Source organism: Schistocerca gregaria, chromosome 6 (genome assembly GCF_023897955.1).
Source record: "Schistocerca gregaria isolate iqSchGreg1 chromosome 6, iqSchGreg1.2, whole genome shotgun sequence".
Classification (NCBI taxonomy): Eukaryota; Metazoa; Arthropoda; class Insecta; order Orthoptera; family Acrididae; genus Schistocerca; species Schistocerca gregaria.
In genome coordinates this window covers 458622573-458642849 of record NC_064925.1, presented here as the reverse complement: position 1 = coordinate 458642849, position 20277 = coordinate 458622573, and positions in this window count along the sequence as shown.

Here is a 20277-nt window from a genome sequence, read left to right as displayed (position 1 = left end):
TTGTCCCAGGAAGGGGAAACTTTATTGACACATTCCTGGGGTCAGATACATCACATGATCACACTGACAGAACCACAGGCACATAGACACAGGCAACAGAGCATGCACAATGTCGGCACTAGTACAGTGTATATTCACCTTTCGCAGCAATTCAGGGTGCTATTCTCCCATGGAGACGATCGTAGAGATGCTGGATGTAGTCTTGTGGAACGGCTTGCCATGCCATTTCCACCTGGCGCCTCAGTTGGACCAGCGTTCGTGCTGGACGTGCAGACCGCGTGAGACGACGCTTCATCCAGTTCCAAACATGCTCAATGGGGGACAGATCCGGAGATCTTGCTGGCCAGGGTAGTTGACTTACACCTTCTAGAGCACGTCGGGTGGCACGGGATACATGCGGACGTGCATTGTCCTGTTGGAACAGCTAGTTCCCTTGCCGGTCGAGGAATGGTAGAACGATGGGTTCGATGACAGTTTGGATGTACCGTGCACTATTCAGTGTCCCCTCGACGATCACCAGAGGTGTACGGCCAGTGTAGGAGATCGCTCCCCACACCATGATGCCGGGTGTTGGCTCTGTGTGCCTCGGTCGTATGCAGTCCTGATTGTGGCGCTCACCTGCACGGCGCCAAACACGCATACGACCATCATTGGCACCAAGGCAGAAGCGACTCTCATCGCTGAAGACGACACGTCTCCATTCGTCCCTCTATTCACGCCTGTCGCGACACGACTGGAGGCGGGCTGCACGATGTTGGGGCGTGAGCGGAAGACGGCCTAACGGTGTGCGGGACCGTAGCCCAGCTTCATGGAGACGGTTGCGAATGGTCCTCGCCGATACCCCAGGAGCAACAGTGTCCCTAATTTGCTGGGAAGTGGCGGTGCGGTCCCCTACAGCACTGCGTAGGATCCTACGGTCTTGGCGTGCATCCGTGCGTCGCTGCGGTCCGGTCCCAGGTCGACGGGCACGTGCACTTTCCGCCGACCACTGGCGACAACATCGATGTACTGTGGAGACCTCACGCCCCACGTGTTGAGCAATTCGGCGGTACGTCCACCCGGCCTCCCGCATGCCCACTATACGCCCTCGCTCAAAGTCCATCAACTGCACATACGGTTCACGTCCACGCTGTCGCGGCATGCTACCAGTGTTAAAGACTGCGATGGAGCTCCGTATGCCACGGCAAACTGGCTGACACTGACGGCGGCGGTGCACAAATGCTGCGCAGCTAGCGCCTTTCGACGGCCAACACCGCGGTTCCTGGTGTGTCCGCTGTGCCGTGCGTGTGATCATTGCTTGTACAGCCCTCTCGCAGTGTCCGGAGTAAGTATGGTGGGTCTGACACACCGGTGTCAATGTGTTCTTTTTTCCATTTCCAGGAGTGTACTATGACAGTTAGGCGGGAGGTGAGAAAACTTTGATTTCATTTTCGAGGGGCTGCTCACAAGCCACATATCACGCCGGTAAATGCCAAATGTTGTCACGCTTGATGTAAGGAGCGTAAACATTGTACGATCGAACAGTGGGAAAACGTCGTGGGGAGTGACGAATCACGGAACACATTGTGGCGATCAGGTATCAGGGTGTGGGTATGGCGAATGACCGGTGAACGTCACCTGCCAGCGTGTATAGTGCCAACAGTAAAATTCTGAGGCGGTGTTGTTATGGTGTTGTTGTGTTTCTCATTGAGTGGGCTTGCACGACTTGTTTTGCGTGGCACTACCACAACTCAGGCCTACGTTGATGTTTTATGCACCTTCTTGCTTCCCACTGTTGAAGAGCAATTCGAGGATGGCGACTGCATTTTTCGACACGATCGTGTACCGGTTTGTAGTGCACGGTCTGTGGCGGAGTGGTTACACAACAATAATATCCCTGTAAAGAACTGGCCTACACAGAGACCTGACCTGAATCCTATAGAACACCTTTGGGATGTTTTGGAACGCCGACTTCTTGCCAGGCCTCACCGACCGACATCGATACCTCTCCTCAATGGAGCACTCCGTGAAGAATGGGCTGCCACTCCCAAAGAAACCTTCCAGCACCTGATTGAACGTATCCCTGCGGGATTGGAAGTTGTCTTCAAGGGTAATGGAGGGCCAACACCATATTGAATTCCAGCATTACCGATGGAAGGTGCCACGAACTTGTAGGTCGTTTTCAGACAGGTGTCCGGATACTTTTGGTCACATAGTGTATACTATCTTGTGATTATACTAGTTAGTTAGATTTTCAGAGTAAGACTTTTGTTATATGTGAACAGTACGTCATTCGTGTGCTGCTAATTTTGCATTATCAGTACTTTATTTTGGCGCAGCGCAGCATGAAGAAATACGGTATCGAGAGCACGTACGGAATGAAGCTTTGGAGTGACAAGACGCGACTGTATAAAACTCCAAGGCTTGTTTAAATTACATTTGGAAAATGCGTGTGCTCTCAAGAGCTTCTTAGACATTTTTGATGCTACGGTTCACCATAAGAATCGATTAATGAAATGTTCCTGTAAAGTGATAACGTGACATCTGTCCAATGAGCGTCCTGTAGTAGTCGAAAAGTTTCTAAAGTAACCTTAGAGAATACTAGACGCCATTGCATGGGAATGGCTTTGAAGGGCTACATTATTTTCAGGTACTTACGTTAACATGTGTGCGAAATAAGTAATAAAGTATTCGAAAGAAAATGTCAGTAGAGAAATACAAGTGGAAGGGAAATCTACACGAATAATAAGATCGACATACGATACAGCTCTTAACAGTGGACATTGTATTGGAAGGAACTGTACAGGGGAAATGAAAATTACAGTGGGGTACGTAACAACTATTATTTCCAAAAACAAAAACGGATATAAGATAGGAAGAACTGGGGAAAATATGGAACCGGTGAATAAAAAGAGAAAACAAAAGTGGTTGCTTGCTAAATTACTGATGTCTCTTTTGAAGTGTTATTCGTGTTACATTCTTCAATAAAACTGTGTTAATTATTTCATTTTTTGATAACGTAACAGTTATTTCATTTTCACATATTTTATGATAACGTACTAGTTAATCCATTTTCTGATAACATCCATTACTGTAATTAATTTATCAAAAAGTTAAAGAAGCACTTGACATATTGTTGCTTCACTGATGTACGCTACATTAAATATTTCAGACTGCACTACATTATTTCAGTTTCGAATTTGACTAAACAAAATGAAAAGTAAATCAAGAAAATGAATGAAGAACAGCCTCTGAACGAAATTCGACAAAATGTATGACTTCATTAATTGTTAACCCGCCATTTCTGATACCGGTGTTAGGAATTATATTGTATTACGGAAGCGAAATTTTCAGAAACTAAAGCACTTCAAATTATACGATGGCACCAAGTGTTCGTTGAACCAGGGTATACCACATTTCAATTTTTCCAACGAAAGGAGAATTTTATTAGTAGCACTACTCGGAAAAATAGCCTGGTGCCATAGCCACATTACATTTCGTTTACGTAACGTTCCCTCGATGCTGCCACAGTCACAGTAACACTATAATAGAAAAAACACCGCCTTTTAAGTTTCGGTGGGTACTTTACCTACTTGCAATAAACGCTTCCTGATCTGCATACTATACTCATTCAGTGTAATGTAGTTTCTTTTGTTCTGACACTATGATTGACAAATTACACTATTACCGGTTTCAGACCAGAACAATCCATCTTCTGATTGTTTTTGCGTGTCCGTTGAAACCTATAATAGCGGCCTGTTAAAAGTGTGTCACTATGTAATGAACAAGAAATATGTCGTAAGGTGACAAAGCCTAATAAAATTTATCTGGCGGGATATGGTGTATTTTTCTGTATTCGGTGTTATAAATTATTCCCTCTCGCGTTCTTTGATCGACGTTTACCGTTGATCATCGCTATGCATAAACATATAGTTTTGGACAGTAAGGTGGAAAAGCTCTGAAAATCGCGTGGTGTTCAGAAAGAGAGTATGACAACCGCTACAGTTTTTTTTAAATTTTTTTTTTCATAGACTGCACAGTCGCCCTACCAGTACACTCACGGCATTAATTATACAAACCTATTACCTTTACAGAAAGCAGTTTCGTCTTCAGGAACTTATTCCACATAGCTGATACATTAAAAGAGCTCTTAATAACTGGATAACTAATTGCGTTAGATTTTATCACCTTCAGGCGTGTTTTCTGTTTGTTTAGGGCCCCACATCACGTGGATAGGGACACACATATAAAAACCATCTGAAGATGGATTTTTCAAATGAGAACCCGCTCATGGTGCATTTTAAATAAATTTATAGCTTGTTGCTGTACATGTTAGTTAAATGTTATCACGAAATTTCCGTGTTGTTAATGCGCTCTGGCAAATTCTGACACAATCGTCATGAAAAAGAGAGAAGCGTTGCCATCTAACAATTAAACGTGGAATTCGCCGACCAGTCAAGTACCCACTCATTACCTTTCAGACCGTTAAAGCCTTAGTCTTGGTTTAGGTCATCAACTAAAGAAACTATGTTGCCTAGCGACTAGCGTCGCCAACGTAATAGGGGCTCGATATCTTAATTCCGAGGTTCATGACGGAAGAGACAGAATAGCAAAGCACTACATATGTAAATATGAAGAAGGGCATACAAGCGGCGGCTGTCTGCAGCACTTAAAACAGAAAGCCGCCCAAAACTAAAGTTAAAAGTGAGCACATTTTTCTAAACTATAAGACAACATGCTGCGATATCTGTCATCAACGAGGCCACTGAATTGTTAGAGAACCCACAACGTAGTATAGGAATAAAAGAAATCACCTACCAGCGACCAGAAAAGAGTGCCGAACACGTAACTAGTACATTTATTACAGTCAATTCTGGCTTAAATTATAATTACCTGTTACTCGACCCCACAGCTGTGTTTCTGTCACTGCTTCTTCCGTACTTCTCGAACACCACAGATGTTCTTCTGCATGACCTGTGCGAGTAGAACTCCCAGAAGAACAGATATTGCTGAGAAACGGCTTAGGTACAGCCCGGCTCCGCACACAGTTTTAATCTGCCGGGATGTTTTATAAGAAGAGTGAAGAGTGAAAACTTCATTCTGTGTACAATCCCCTAGGCTGTGGCTAAGCCATTTCTCTGGTTTCTCCGGAATACCCTTTCTTCCACGAGTGCTAGTCCCTTAGGCATGCAGGAGAACTTATGTGTAGATTGGGCGGTAGGAAAGAGGACAGGACTGCTGTGAAGCTTTGACGACGGGCGTGAACCTTGCTTTGAGAGTACTGTCCGCAAAAGACAAGGTTCTGGGTTCGAATCCCATCACCTGTCTTTGTCCTAGAAGGATGTCTCCACGTCTATGGATTACCCTGTACATTGTCCGCCAGCTGTAATCAGTTTAGAGATTCCGACTCAGATCAGCGTTTTTCATCTCAGGTGTACTACCTGTTTCTAGTAAAGGATTTTCAAAACGATATTTAGAGCTTTAATCATGTATATTTCAAAAATAGGGATAGGTATGAAGGTGCAGTGTGCGGTAGAATGTTTACATGCTCTCTCTCTCTCACACACTCTCTCTCATTCTTTTTGATCTCTCTCTCTCTCTCTTCTCTCTCTCTCTCTCTCTCTCTCTCTCTCTCTCTCTCTCTCTCTCTCTCACACACACACACACACACACACACACATACATACATATACACACACACACACACACACACACACACACAAACACACACACACACATCTTAAGTTTTTTTTCTCCCTTCAGGTTAGTTATTGAGGGAAATGGTCATGGAATGGGTGACAGGTAGCAAATCTGACACTCGGATCAAGCGTAACTTCGGACACATTACGTCTACACCGCCATTACACCCGACCTTTAGACAGTGGTATACGAGACTTCTTTCAGGAGTGCTAGTTGTGCAAGGTTTGCAGGAGAGCTTCTGTAAAGTTTGGAAGGTAGGAGACGAGGTACTGGCAGAAGTAAAGCTGTGAGTACTGGGCGTGAGTCGTGCTTCGGTAACTCAGATGGTAGAGCACTTGCCCGCGAAAGGCAAAGGTCCCGAGTTCGAGTCTCGGTCGCGCACACAGTTTTAATCTGCCAGGAAGTTTCATATCAGCGCACACTCCGCTGCAGAGTGAAAATCTCATTCTGGAGTGGTATACGAGGTTCAAATAATAATCCGTAGGTGCCATGAATAGCGCTTGGATATCCTGCTTACTACAGAGAACACATCCATTCAACCCTATAAAACAGCTACTAAAACTCTAGGTGTGTGTGAACGTCATGATGCAAACCGCACCTTTCTACGTATCACCATTTCTGAATTGTACGTGATCAGTGTTGGAAAGATAATTTTGAAACTGTGCAGTAAAAACCAGTTAAGCTTATGAAGGAGAGGAAATGCTGAAGCAATTCTAAAACACTCCATAAGAAATAAATACATTAAACTCATATGAATGAAGGCACAAATGTGGACATTTAACAACCGCGTACTGGAAACGATAGAAAACATGCTACTGAGCGAGATGAGCTTAATGGAGTGCTATAACCAATTACTTGATACCCACTTTTGTTGTGCTTATGATTCCGATATGTTGAAGGTTCGTGACTTCTTTAACCAGAATGCAGCTTAGTAAAGAGTATTGATACACTGAGTCTGATTAAAAGTATTCCCACACACTTACCTGTATTGTCAAGCTGACGACTGCTTCAAGCTTCGCGATGTAAAGTTGTGGCATAAACTTCATTTTTGCTCACTTCGATTCAGTACTTCCTCATTAGTTATTCAATCTATCCATCTAATTTTACCACTCTTTTGTAGTACCTCTTTTCAAAAGCTACTATTCTCCTCTTGTCTGAATTGCTTATCGCCCATGTTGTACTTCCATACGAGGCTACCCTGAACAGAAGTATCTTCAGGAAAGACTTCCTAACTTTGAAACATCTATTCGAGTTCTAAAAATTCCTCTTTTCCAGAAATGCTTTTTTGCTCTAACCAGTCTGCCTTCGTCAGTCTTTTGCTATCCAAATAGTAAAACTTCTCTGCTGCTTAGAGTGCATCGTTACCTAATCTAAATCCCTTACCGTCGACTGATTTAATTCGACTCTATCCAATTATCCTTGCTTTACTGTTGTTTACATTGATCTTCTAGGGAATTTCATATTTCAGGATACTATCAATTTTATTCAATTGCTTTTCTAAGTCGTTCGTTGTCTCTGATAGAAGTACAGCGTCATTGGCAACTTAATAGTGTTTATTTCTTCTCCTTGAAGTTTAGTCGTAGATTTCTCCTTGGTTGTTTTTACTGCTTCCCTGAAGTACAGATTGAATAACGTCGGGAATAGGCTACAACCCTGTCTCATAAAACTGCGAAACTGATGCTCTCCGGGGTCGGCTTTACCAGTTTTTCCATTCTTCTGTAAATAATTTGTCAGTATTCTGCAACAATGACTTATTAAACTGATAGTTCGGTAACGCTCACATCTGTCACCGCTTTCCTCCTTCGGAATTGCAATTGTCACATACTTTTTGAAACCTGGGGGTATTTCGCCTGTTTCATACATCTTACACACGAGGTGGAATAGTTTTGTAACGGCTAGCTCTCCCAAGGATTTAGATAGTTGTGAGGTAATGTTGTCTACTACAACTTTGCTCTTTCAGTGCTCTTCAAATCTTCACGCAGTATCGTACCTTCTATCTCATCTTCTACTTCCTATTCCCTTCCTGCAATATTGCCTTCAAGTTCATCTCTCTCGTATAGCACTTCTGTGTACTCATGCCAGCTTTCACTTATCAGTACTGGCTTGCCATCGGAACTCTTTGTATTCACACAGCTACTTATCTTTTTTCCGAAAGTCTCCTTCCTGTTAAGCAATTTTGTACATATTCCAGTGTCATTTTTAAATCTGTATTCTCTTTCACCCGCTTCGTGTGCTGCATATTTATATTTTCTCACTTCCCTTCTCTTGCGCACAGAGAGAAAAGAACAAAATATTGCGCATGGTATTTTTGATTTCTACCAAAAATATCAGGTGCAACAATTTTCTCAGTCTTGGTAATGACCATGATTTTCATTTTACCATTATTGATTTGAAGCACAGGGTTTTGTAACAAACTTTGCATATTTCATGAATGAGCATTTACAAAATTTTACTCTGTTAGGTCTCAAAGCAGTTCCATCTACAAAATCACTCGCATTTGTTGTTGATATCGTTTTCCTTAATTCGAAATGATCCTGCTTTTTTAATATTCGCAATTTTGTTAGGTGTAAAGTTTAAGGGAATACACATTCTACATCTACATCTATATCCATACTCCGCAAGCCACCTGACGGTGTGTGGCGGACGGTACCCTGAGTACCACTATCGGTTCTCCCTTCTATTCCAGTCTCGTATTGTTCGTGGAAAGAAAGATTGTCGGTATGACTCTGTGTGGGCTCTAATCTCTCTGATTTTATCCTTATGGTCTCTTCGCGAGACATACGTACGAGGGAGAAATATACTGCTCGATTCCTCGGTGAAGGTATGTTCTCGAAACTTCAACAAAAGCCCGTACCGAGCTACTGAGCGTCTCTCTTGCAGAGTCTTCCACTGGAGTTTATCTAGCATCTCCGTAACGCTTTCCCCGATTACTAAATGATCCTGTAACGAAGCACTCTGCTCTCCGTTGGATCTTCTCTATCTCTTCTATCAACCTCCTCTGGTACAGATCCCACACTGCTGAGCAGTATTCAAGCAGTGGGATAACAAGTGTACTGTAACCTACTTCCTTTGTTTTCGGACTGCATTTCCTTAGAATTCTTCCAATGAATGTCAGTCTGGGATCTGCTTTAGCGACGATTTATTTTATATGGTCATTCCATTTTAAATCACTTCTAATACCTTCTCCCAGATTGTATGGAATTAACTGCTTCCTGTTGCTGACCTGCTATATTGTACCTAAATGATAAAGGATCTTTCTTTCTATGTATTTGCAGCACATTACACTTGTCTACATTGAGATTCAATTGCCATTCCCTGCTCCATGCGTCAATTGGTTGCAGATCCTACTGCATTTCAGTACAGTTTTCCATTGTTACAACCTCTCGATATACTACAGCATCATGCGCGAAAATCCTCAATGAACTTCCGTTGTTATCCACAACGTCACTTATGTATACCGTGAATAGCAACGGTCCTACGACACTCCCCTGCGGCACAACTGAAATCACTCTTACTTCGGAAGACTTCTCTCCATTGAGAATGACATGCTGCGTTCTGTTATCTAGGAACTCTTCAATCCAATCACACATTTGGTCTGATAGTCCATATGCTCTTACTTTGTTTATTAAACGACTGTGGGGAATTGTATCAAACGCCTTGCGGAAGTCAAGAAACACGGCATCGAGCTGGGAACCCGTGTCTATGGCCCTATGAGTCTGGTGGACGAATAGCGCGAGCTGGGTTTCATACGATCGTCTTCTTCGAATCCCATGCAGATTCCTACAGAGTAGATTTCTAGTCTCCAGAAATGTCATTATACTCGAACATAATACGTGTTCCAAAATTCTACAACTGATCGACGTTAGAGATATAGGTCTATAGTTCTGCACATCTGTTCGACGTCCCTTCTTGAAAACGGGGATGACCTGTGCCCTTTAACAATCCTTTGGAACGATACGCTCTTCTAGAGACCTACGGTACACCGCTGCAAGAAGGGGGGCAAGTTCGTTAGCGTACTCTGTGTAAAAATGGCTCTGAGCAATATGGGACTTAACTTCTAAGGTCATCAGTCACCTACTCTGTGTAAAATCGAACTGGTATCCCATCAGGTCCAGCGGCGTTTCCTCTTTTGAGCGATTTTAATTAAGCAACTAATAAGTAAACAAGGTGGCTATAATAAAATTTTGCCGCTTGGGCCACTGTACGCGAAAAATTATTTACCGTACACGTACCCAGCTGTATAGGAATGATGTTCAGACTGTGCGCTGTAGGATCTGCATTGTCAGTAGCGTTTAGCGTCATGATTTGACGCTAGTAGCCAGTACTGGTGAGAAACTCGAAACTCAAGGACCAAGGACATGCAGCGTGAATGGTACACACTACAGTGATCTGCTTCGCCATATTTGATCCCTGCCCTAGGAGCCAACTTGGATGCTCGATGGAGCTCCACCTCACACAGCTACTCCGTAACGCATTTGGAGAAAGCCGAATCATCGGCCCGCCGTCCCAAACTGCCTAACTACCGAGATTACCAGGTTTAAACCTTGTTAAGTGGGAGTTAAAATTTTGTGTTGTCTCGTTGTCAGTGCGGGCTTGTACCGTGGGGAGCAAGGAGAGGATGTAGTTTGGTGGCCGGTATCCTCTTTCTATAACACAGCAGCACGCATGTACACTCCTGGAAATGGAAAAAAGAACACATTGACACCGGTGTGTCAGACCCACCATACTTGCTCCGGACACTGCGAGAGGGCTGTACAAGCAATGATCACACGCGCGGCACAGCGGACACACCAGGAACCGCGGTGTTAGCCGTCGAATGGCGCTAGCTGCGCAGCATTTTTGCATCACCCCCGTCTGTGTCAGCCAGTTTGCCGTGGCATACGGAGCTCCATCGCAGTCTTTAACACTGGTAGCATGCCGCGACAGCGTGGACGTGAACCGTATGTGCAGTTGACGGACTTTGAGCGAGGGCGTATAGTGGGCATGCGGGAGGCCGGGTGGACGTACCGCCGAATTGCTCAACACGTGGGGCGTGAGGTCTCCACAGTACATCGATGTTGTCGCCAGTGGTCGGCGGAAGGTGCACGTGCCCGTCGACCTGGGACCGGACCGCAGCGACGCACGGATGCACGCCAAGACCATAGGATCCTACGCAGTGCCGTAGGGGACCGCACCGCCACTTCCCAGCAAATTAGGGACACTGTTGCTCCTGGGGTATCGGCGAGGACCATTCGCAACCGTCTCCATGAAGCTGGGCTACGGTCCCGCACACCGTTAGGCCGTCTTCCGCTCACGCCCCAACATCGTGCAGCCCGCCTCCAGTGGTGTCGCGACAGGCGTGAATGGAGGGACGAATGGAGACGTGTCGTCTTCAGCGATGAGAGTCGCTTCTGCCTTGGTGCCAATGATGGTCGTATGCGTGTTTGGCGCCGTGCAGGTGAGCGCCACAATCTGGACTGTATACTACCGAGGCACACAGGGCCAACACCCGGCATCATGGTGTGGGGAGCGATCTCCTACACTGGCCGTACACCTCTGGTGATCGTCGAGGGGACACTGAATAGTGCACGGTACATCCAAACCGTCATCGAACCCATCGTTCTACCATTCCTAGACCGGCAAGGGAACTTGCTGTTCCAACAGGACAATGCACGTCCGCATGTATCCCGTGCCACCCAACGTGCTCTAGAAGGTGTAAGTCAACTACCCTGGCCAGCAAGATCTCCGGATCTGTCCCCCATTGAGCATGTTTGGGACTGGATGAAGCGTCGTCTCACGCGGTCTGCACGTCCAGCACGAACGCTGGTCCAACTGAGGCGCCAGGTGGAAATGGCATGGCAAGCCGTTCCACAGGACTACATCCAGCATCTCTACGATCGTCTCCATGGGAGAATAGCAGCCTGCATTGCTGCGAAAGGTGGATATACACTGTACTAATGTCGACATTGTGCATGCTCTGTTGCCTGTGTCTATGTGCCTGTGGTTCTGTCAGTGTGATCATGTGATGTATCTGACCCCAGGAATGTGTCAATAAAGTTTCCCCTTCCTGGGACAATGAATTCACGGTGTTCTTATTTCAATTTCCAGGAGTGTATTAGCAGGGTTCTTTATTCATGAGAATAAGAAATTACTTATCTTGAAGCTAGTTGTTGTGGTACAAGCTCTACCGTAATAGTCCGTGTTAGCCTCACTGCCGGTGAATTACGAGTCCCGCTTTGTACACTACTCGGGTCGTTAGGTACTGACTGACTCTTAGGTAGAGGCTGAGCTAACTGGGACTGCGACTCCCACTGGGCAGCGACTGATGACTCGACTCGTTGACTCACTGGATGACTGACTGCGCCCTCCGGTCCGAGGCGGCGATCTAAATACTGGCGGTCGAGATGTCGTTGGCGGCGTGTTGGATGCGAGTCTGTCTTTGGACTACTAGTTGCTTGCGCCTACTACCGATCTTCTCGCAACCTCTTTACCGTCTGGTGTGCTGGCGATAGCTTACGCTAGCACATACAATCTGTTTCTTTCAACGGTTTATCCGTTTCTCCTCTTCTGCATCTCCTTACAAATGTTTTCACAAAATTTCATTGTTCTACGATCACTCGTTTTTCACGGGGACGTCTGAAATAACGAAAGTTCCATTAGAAGCACCCTGTATGAGAGGGTAATTTTGAAATTTGATGTTTCAAAGAATTGATTGTAGTCTCCTTGGGGAATGGCTTACTATTTCGTTGTTCAGTTCTCTGAGAGGTCGTCTGACCCTCTTTTCTCCGTCATCACGCCGGACATTGTGTGGCATACAGAGGAGGTGTGCGACATCGCGACGCGGCTGGTGAGTAGCTACGGTCGCAACCCCGGACTCCGAGCTCGCCTGCCACAGGCCAGCGACCTGTGGGCGACGCATGGCGAGGCAACCGGCGGCGGCAGCAGCGCGTGGCTGGTTTTTTTACAGACACGTGTCGTCAGTCGCCTTTTTCTGCGACCTTGTGGTGTGAGCTGCCAAGTTACGAGGCAATAAGTCCTCCTGATACCACACTTCTCGCAACACGCGCAAGACTCGCGGACTATTTCGACCCATTTGCGTTGAGTACCTTAGTGCAGCCGCCAGGAAGGTAATATTTATAGCCGTCCCATATTATCTGGCTGGGAACGCCAGTACTTGAGGGCTTTTTTTACATTTTTTTTTCATCAGTCCTTTGAATAGACTGACGCGTCCAGGTACAGTTTCGTGCCTTGTTCCAGCCTTTTCGTCGGAGAGGAACACGTGCTGCCAACGAAATTATTTCTTCTACAACAGAGAAATAACACAGCTACCCGTTGCAAAGACTTTTTTAAAGCGTTGACCTACGTTTCGACTCCTCTAAGGATGTATTCATCAGAATGAAATTTTAACAACCCTCAAAAATAGTACACAGAGAAATAAATATGGCAGAAACAAAGACGAAAATTGTCATAACATAGAAAGCTTACTTACGTAAAGTTACATTGCCACCAGCCAATAGTTTGGAGAAAACGTGCTCAATACAGAAATCAAAAATGTTCCATCCTTTGCTACGCACACCTTGCAAGGAACGTCCTCAGACTGATCGGCCTAGTGGCTTACACTGCTGACACGATAGTCAACGATAATCATAGGCAAGCTGCAAACTGTATCTCTTGATGACTCAACGTTCGAGTATGAAATATTACGAAGTGTAAATTGTGGTTTAAAAGCTATTTAACATTTAATTTCCAATCGGACAGAAATAGTACAAAATAAGAAACAGTGCGCATCAGTAGCAACGGCGGAAATAGGAAGTTGAAATAATAATTAACATACAAAGACGTTATTAACTATCTTGTCTTAGGTAACGCAGCAAATAATGAATGGCGATCGGCTGTGCAAAAAGTCAACGTTAATTATTATTATTAAAACCGGAAATTTAGTCACCGTTACAGTGAAGGTGTTTGTCGCTGCTCCGTCTGATATGTAGATGTAACGAAAAGCGTCCGCATACAGTAGAGAACAACATCATATCTTACGTCAGAGAAGTCGACGTCAGCAGGTCGACGGAGGGCGGCTACATAACGGCGGCTGGACAACGAGGCGATCGCAACGTGGACGACAGTTAGGGGTCCTTAATTCCATTCTGCTTCAGCTTCACCACGTGACAAAATAAAATAAAAGAAAGGGAAGCGGAAGCGGAAGAGGAAACGAAATGAAACATCACGGGTTGAGAGGTTATGTGATGTTTCTTTAGTGATTACAAAATGGAGTCAAATTCTCTAAGAAGTTCGCAGTATTACTGCACTTGCACTACGACGTTCCACACATGTGGCCTGAACGCCTGTACTGATTCTGTTGGGAAGGACGAAAAAAAAAGAAAAAAGAAAAAAGACGTTGCCTGCTCTCCTGAGGCAAGCAGTCCTACAACTGTCGTAAATGTGCCTTCATTTGTCCTGGTTACCGACTCCTGAAGTCCGACCTGATCCCACATGTGTACAACTGGGGACAGATCTGGGACATTAACTGGCCACTGGAGTACTTCAACATCTCTCATATAAAACTTCCTGGTAGATTAAAACTGTGTGCCCGACCGAGACTCGAACTCGGGACCTTTGCCTTTTGCGGGAAAGTGCTCTACCATCTGAGCTACCGAAGCACGACTCACGTCCGGTCCTCACAGCTTTGCTTCTGCCAGTATCTCGTCTCCTACCTTCCAAACTTTACAGAAGCTCTCCTGCGTAACTTGCAGAACTAGCAATCCTGAAAGAAAGGATATAGCGGAGACATAGCTTAGCCACAGCCTGGGGGTTGTTTCCAGAATGAGATTATCACTCTGGAGCAGAGTGAGGGCTGATATGAAACTTCCTGGCAGATTAAAACTGTGTGCCCGACCGAGACTCGAACTCGGGACCTTTGCCTTTCGCGGGCAAGTGCTCTACCATCTGAGCTACCGAAGCACGACTCACGGCCGGTCCTCACAGCTTTACTTCTGCCAGTATCTCGTCTCCTACCTTCCAAACTTTACAGAAGCTCTCCTGGGAAACTTGCAGAACTAGCACTGGACAATGTAAGAAATGTCTAAGAACACTCCATTAAATTGATTAAATATTACACAGAGTAGCGAAAACAATGTAGCCAACTTAAGACATTCGTTGCATTGTGTAAGAATGGAAATAAATAAGCACTCAGATATCGATAGTATAAATCTGAGAGCGATTCTAAGCATTGTTGTTAGACGAGGTCCGTCTGCGAGACTAAAATTTCAGTAGTGGTGGTCGAGAACTCGGAGACAGAAGACGTGTCACACTGCCCTCACGTCGATGATCGCAGATCTTACCACACTCAAGGCCTGATTTCATTTATATAGCCAAGAGAGATTTAGATGGCTTAACTATACTTGAAGGTGGAATTGAAGGTAAAATTCGCAAGCATAAAGTAGAGCGCAGTTGCAGGGTTAGGCCTGTGATTGTTAGTCCGAGTTTGCAATAATCCTATGTTTTGCTTGTCAATTCAAGACGCATCCTTATCCTCCAAATAATAATAATAAATTTCCACATCTAATTCATAAAGATGCTGTGGTTATTAAATGTTAATGTAACTTTGAAATTGGAATAATCTGTTAATCTGGCACTCAGCCATCATTGAAACTTATAAGATCACTGTCAGGCCATCCGCCATTATTAATACTTCTCAAACTATTATTGGTCATAATGATTTCTGAAGTTTTTAAATCGACTTAATTTATTATGGGTTATTTACTAGTTAGCATGACCCAAGCAAATTCCTTTTCATTAAATTCATTCATAGTGACAATAAGCTTTAGCCGATGCTGCTGTGAATTGCTGTAAAGCATTTGGAAAAAGGCAGCCATCTAAAGAGATGATTGTAAAACTTAGGGCCAAAACAGAGACACTGACAAACAACATGTCATGTACTCCAATCCAGTAAATTACGTTGCACTGGTCAGATAGCTTAGGTATTCCTTGTTACAGGTTCATTTGTTCCTGTAGTTTTTCATATCCAGATTTGCAAGCAGATAGCTTATCCAAATGTTAGTTTTAAGTTTTTCTTGTATCGATCTGTTGATGGCCTAAATGACAGTGAAACTGACACTCGTACAACACGCATACAGTGTTATGTAGGTTAGACTCCGATTACTGATAGCTCAGGTTTCTTATAGAGTCCATTTTTACAGACAAAAATAGGCTTTATTTTCTGTAAGTAAGTTACAACGAGCCTTATCCTATTGAAAAATATCACTGCTGCACTGTCGCATGAGAGGCAACACACGAGGACGGAAGATTTCCGTGACGTACCCTTGTGCCGTCAGCGGTGCCTCAATCACTACCATCTGTGACCTGTAGTCATCCTCGGTGGCTCCACACACTAAGACGCCAGGAGTAAGACCGCTGCGGATCTCCAAAACAATGGAAGTATGTGTCCTCTTCCCCGTTCTCCGCCAAAATCACCGACAACGACCATCCAGGGTTTGAACGAAAGTGCGACGGAATTCTACAGCAGCCCAAGCTTGTTCTTCGCGAGACCCCTCCAAAAGAAGCCGTTTATGTCGTGGTGCTGGCGCCAGCCTAAGCGTGGGACTGTAATTTCCCTGTCCGGCTACTACTAGCCTTGGACGAATGATGCGGGATGATACATAATATTGCAGAGAGCCCATTACTTGTTCGGATTGTAGGCGCATATGTGAAGGGGCTTAAGATGTGCTTATTGCGCAGTACAGATGTCCTATTTGTGGCAGTGAGGCGTGATCGACTGGAACCTCACGTTGCCACACGGTTTAGCATCGGGCCACTGCCACATCCAAACATCTCACAGCTCTGGATGTTGCGCAATTCAATCGGCCGGCATGTGCACTTACAATTAGGTCCTTTTCAACTCTGTCAGGTGCTGTAAACGCTGTCTCACACGAGTACACGGCATGTTAGTGTCCTTCACAATGAAAAGTCAACTTCTGACGCTGTTACATCCCTTATGTGCCCTACCAAGCCTGGTAGGCTGTCTTGGGCGCCTTGTCACGGTCCGTGCGGCTTCGCCCATCAGAGGTTCGAGTCCTTCCTTGGGCGTGTGGGTGTGTGTATTGTCCATAGCGTAAGTTAGTTGAAGTTAGATTAAGTAGTGTGGAGGCTTAGGGAACGGTGACGTTAGTGGTTTGGTCCCATAATACCTTACCACAAATTTCCAAGGCGCTGCAGTCATAGACTGTGCGGCTGGTCCCGGCGGAGGTTCGAATCCTCCCTCGGGCTTGGGTGTGTGTGTTTGTCCTTAGGATAATTTAAGTTAAGTAGTGCGTAAGGTTAGGAACGGATGACCTTAGCATTTAAGTCCCATAAGACATCATACACACAAATTTCCACTCTTCCACTAATCACTAACAATATTAATGAACTCTGGTGGCTGTTCCACCTGTCACGGGGAGTTGCGAATATAATCATTTTACAAACCGCAAATGGTGTGAGCAAATATCAAGTTTCATTGGAATCCGGCCCATCTTGTGGTTGATTCAAGTTTTTTGTCACGTAGTATATATACCAGAGTTGATGAGTCATTGTAAGAAGTGAATAGTGGCGACCCAGTCTCTTGATACCGCATGACGAGATGCCTTAACTGGATGAGTGATCTGGAATACGTGTTGGGTAGGGCAACAATGGCACACCCTCTGTATCAGAAGCATGTAAAAGAAATACAGTATAGTTACGGCTTTGCATTAAGTGTTGAAAGATAACGTCACCTAAAGGAGCCACCAGCCTAAGGCTGCAATCCATGTTAACGGCCTTGTGAACCAGTTTGTGACTGTGTTGTGTATCCAATGGCAGGCCAAGCCGTTCAGCCACATGGGAGGAGCGTTACGAAGATGAAGAATGCACAATGGCAACGTTCGTTCTCCACTGAGCCTTCACACACGCAAACGTCAATTTGATGGTTTACGCAAAACCGAGACTCGAATGAGAAGACGAACAGATGCCACTAAAGTGTCATTGGGAGCACCTCTGTCTGCTGCTGCGTCAAGGGCAGCTGCAAGTACGGTCGGCATGCTGGCAATCTGTGCAGACGTTATCACTTACCACTATGGATACTTGTTGGACTGCAAACAAACCCGTTTTCTGATGTGCTCACAGCTGCAATCGGCGCTGACTTCGGTCGCGCAGCTTGAGGCTGTTGCCAATGGGCACCACTGTGGGGAGCCGGACTCGGGTATCACGGGGATGTCAACCTCATCCCGTCTGTCCCCAGATCGGTCTGCCGCTGTGGTTACCCCGGTTGCTGCCCGCAGTGGAGCTGAGCCCTCGCCTGTGGTTGATTGGGAGGTCGTTCCAAGGCGTGGCAGGCAGCGAAAGGCGTCCCCGGAAGCTGACCAGAAAGCCTCCCCGGTGCGTCTGACAAACCGGTTTCAGGCACTGTCTCTGGCTGAGCCAGATGCAGCTGCCTGCCCTGTTTCAGAGGATCATTCTCAGCCTTCAAGGTCCGGGCAATCGCAGAGGTTGGGCTTACTGGTAGTTGGGAGCTCCAATGTTAGGCGCGTAATGGGGCCCCTTAGGGATATGGCGGCTAAGGAGGGGAAGAAATCCAGTGTGCACTCCGTGTGCATTCCGGGAGGAGTCATTCCTGATGTGGAAAGGGTCCTTCCGGATGCCATGAAGAGCGCAGGGTGCAGCCAGCTGCAGGTGGTGGCACATGTCGGCACTAATGACGTGTGTCGCTTTGGATCTGAGGAAATTCTCTCTGGATTCCAGCGGCTATCTGATTTGGTGAAGGCTGCCGGTCTTGCTTATGAGATGAAGGCAGAGCTCACCATCTGCAGCATCGTTGACAGAACCGACTGCGGACCTTTGGTGCAGAGCCGGGTGGAGGGTCTGAATCAGAGGCTCAGACGGTTTTGCGACCGTATTGGCTGCAGATTCCTTGACTTGCGCCATAGGGTGGTGGGGTTTCGGGTTCCGCTGAATAGGTCAGGAGTTCACTACACTCAGCTGGCGGCTACACGGGTAGCGGAGGCTGTGTGGCGTGGACTGGGCGGTTTTTTAGGTTAGAAGGCCTCGGGAAAGTGCGGGATGGGCTGCAATGTCAAAGGGTGCTTGGCAATTACAGGACGTGCTTGGATCAAGGAACAGTCGGAATTATAGTTGTAAACTGTTGTAGTTGCGCTGGAAAAGTCCCTGAGCTTCAAGCGCTAATAGAAAGCACAGAAGCGGATATCGTTATAGGTACAGAAAGCTGGCTAAAGCCTGAAATAAGTTCTGCAGAAATTTTTACGAAGTCTCAGACGGTGTTCAGGAAAGATAGATTAGGCAGAATTGGTGGTGGAGTGTTGGTGTCTGTCAGTAGTGATTTATCTTGTAGTGAAGTCGAAGTAGATACTCTGTGCGAATTGGTGTGGGTGGAGGTTATACTTAACAGCCGAATTAAGTTAATAATTGGCTCCTTCTACCGACCCCCAGACTCCGATGATACAGTTGCGGAACAGTTCAGAGAAAGTTTGAGTCTCGTAACAAATAAATACCCCACTCATACGGTTATAGTTGGTGGGGACTTCAACCTACCCTCGGTATGTTGGCAAAAATACTTGTTCAAAACCGGTGGTAGGCACAAAACGTCTTCCGAGATTGTCCTAAATGCATTCTCCGAAAATTATTTAGAGCAGTTAGTCCACGAACCCACGCGAATTGTAAATGGTTGCGAAAACACACTTGACCTCTTGGCCACAAACAATCCAGAGCTGATAGAGAGCATCATGACTGATACAGGGATTAGTGATCACAAGGTCATTGTAGCTAGGCTCAATACCATTTCTTCCAAATCCATCAGAAACAAACGCAAAATAATTTTATTTAAAAAAGCGGATAAAGTACCACTAGAAGCCTTCCTAAAAGACAATTTCCATTCCTTCCGAACTGACTATGCGAATGTAGACGAGATGTGGCTCAAATTCAAAGATATAGTAGCAACAGCAATTGAGATATTCATACCTCATAAATTGGTAAGAGATGGAACGGATCCCCCGTGGTACACAAAAAAGGTCCGAACGCTGTTGCAGAGGCAACGGAAAAAGCATGCGAAGTTCAGAAGAACGCGAAATCCTGAAGATGGGCTAAAATTTACAGACGCGCGAAATTTGGCACGTACTTCGATGCGAGATGCCTTTAATAGGTTCCACAACGAAACATTGTCTCGAAATTTGGTAGAAAATCCGAAGAAATTCTGGTCTTATGTAAAGTACACAAGCGGCAAGACGCAGTCAATACCTTCGCTGCGCAGTGCCGATGGTACTGTTATCGACGACTGCGCCGCTAAAGCGGAGTTATTGAACGCAGTTTTCCGAAATTCCTTCACCAGGGAAGACGAATGGAATATTCCAGAATTTGAAACACGAACATCTGCTAGCATGAGTTTCTTAGAAGTAGATACCTTAGGGGTTGCGAAGCAACTCAAATCGCTTAATACGGGCAAGTCTTCAGGTCCAGATTGTATACCGATTAGGTTCCTTTCAGATTACGCTGATACTATAGCTCCCTACTTAGCACTCATATACAACCGCTCGCTCACCGATAGATCTGTACCTACAGATTGGAAAATTGCGCAGGTCGCACCAGTGTTCAAGAAGG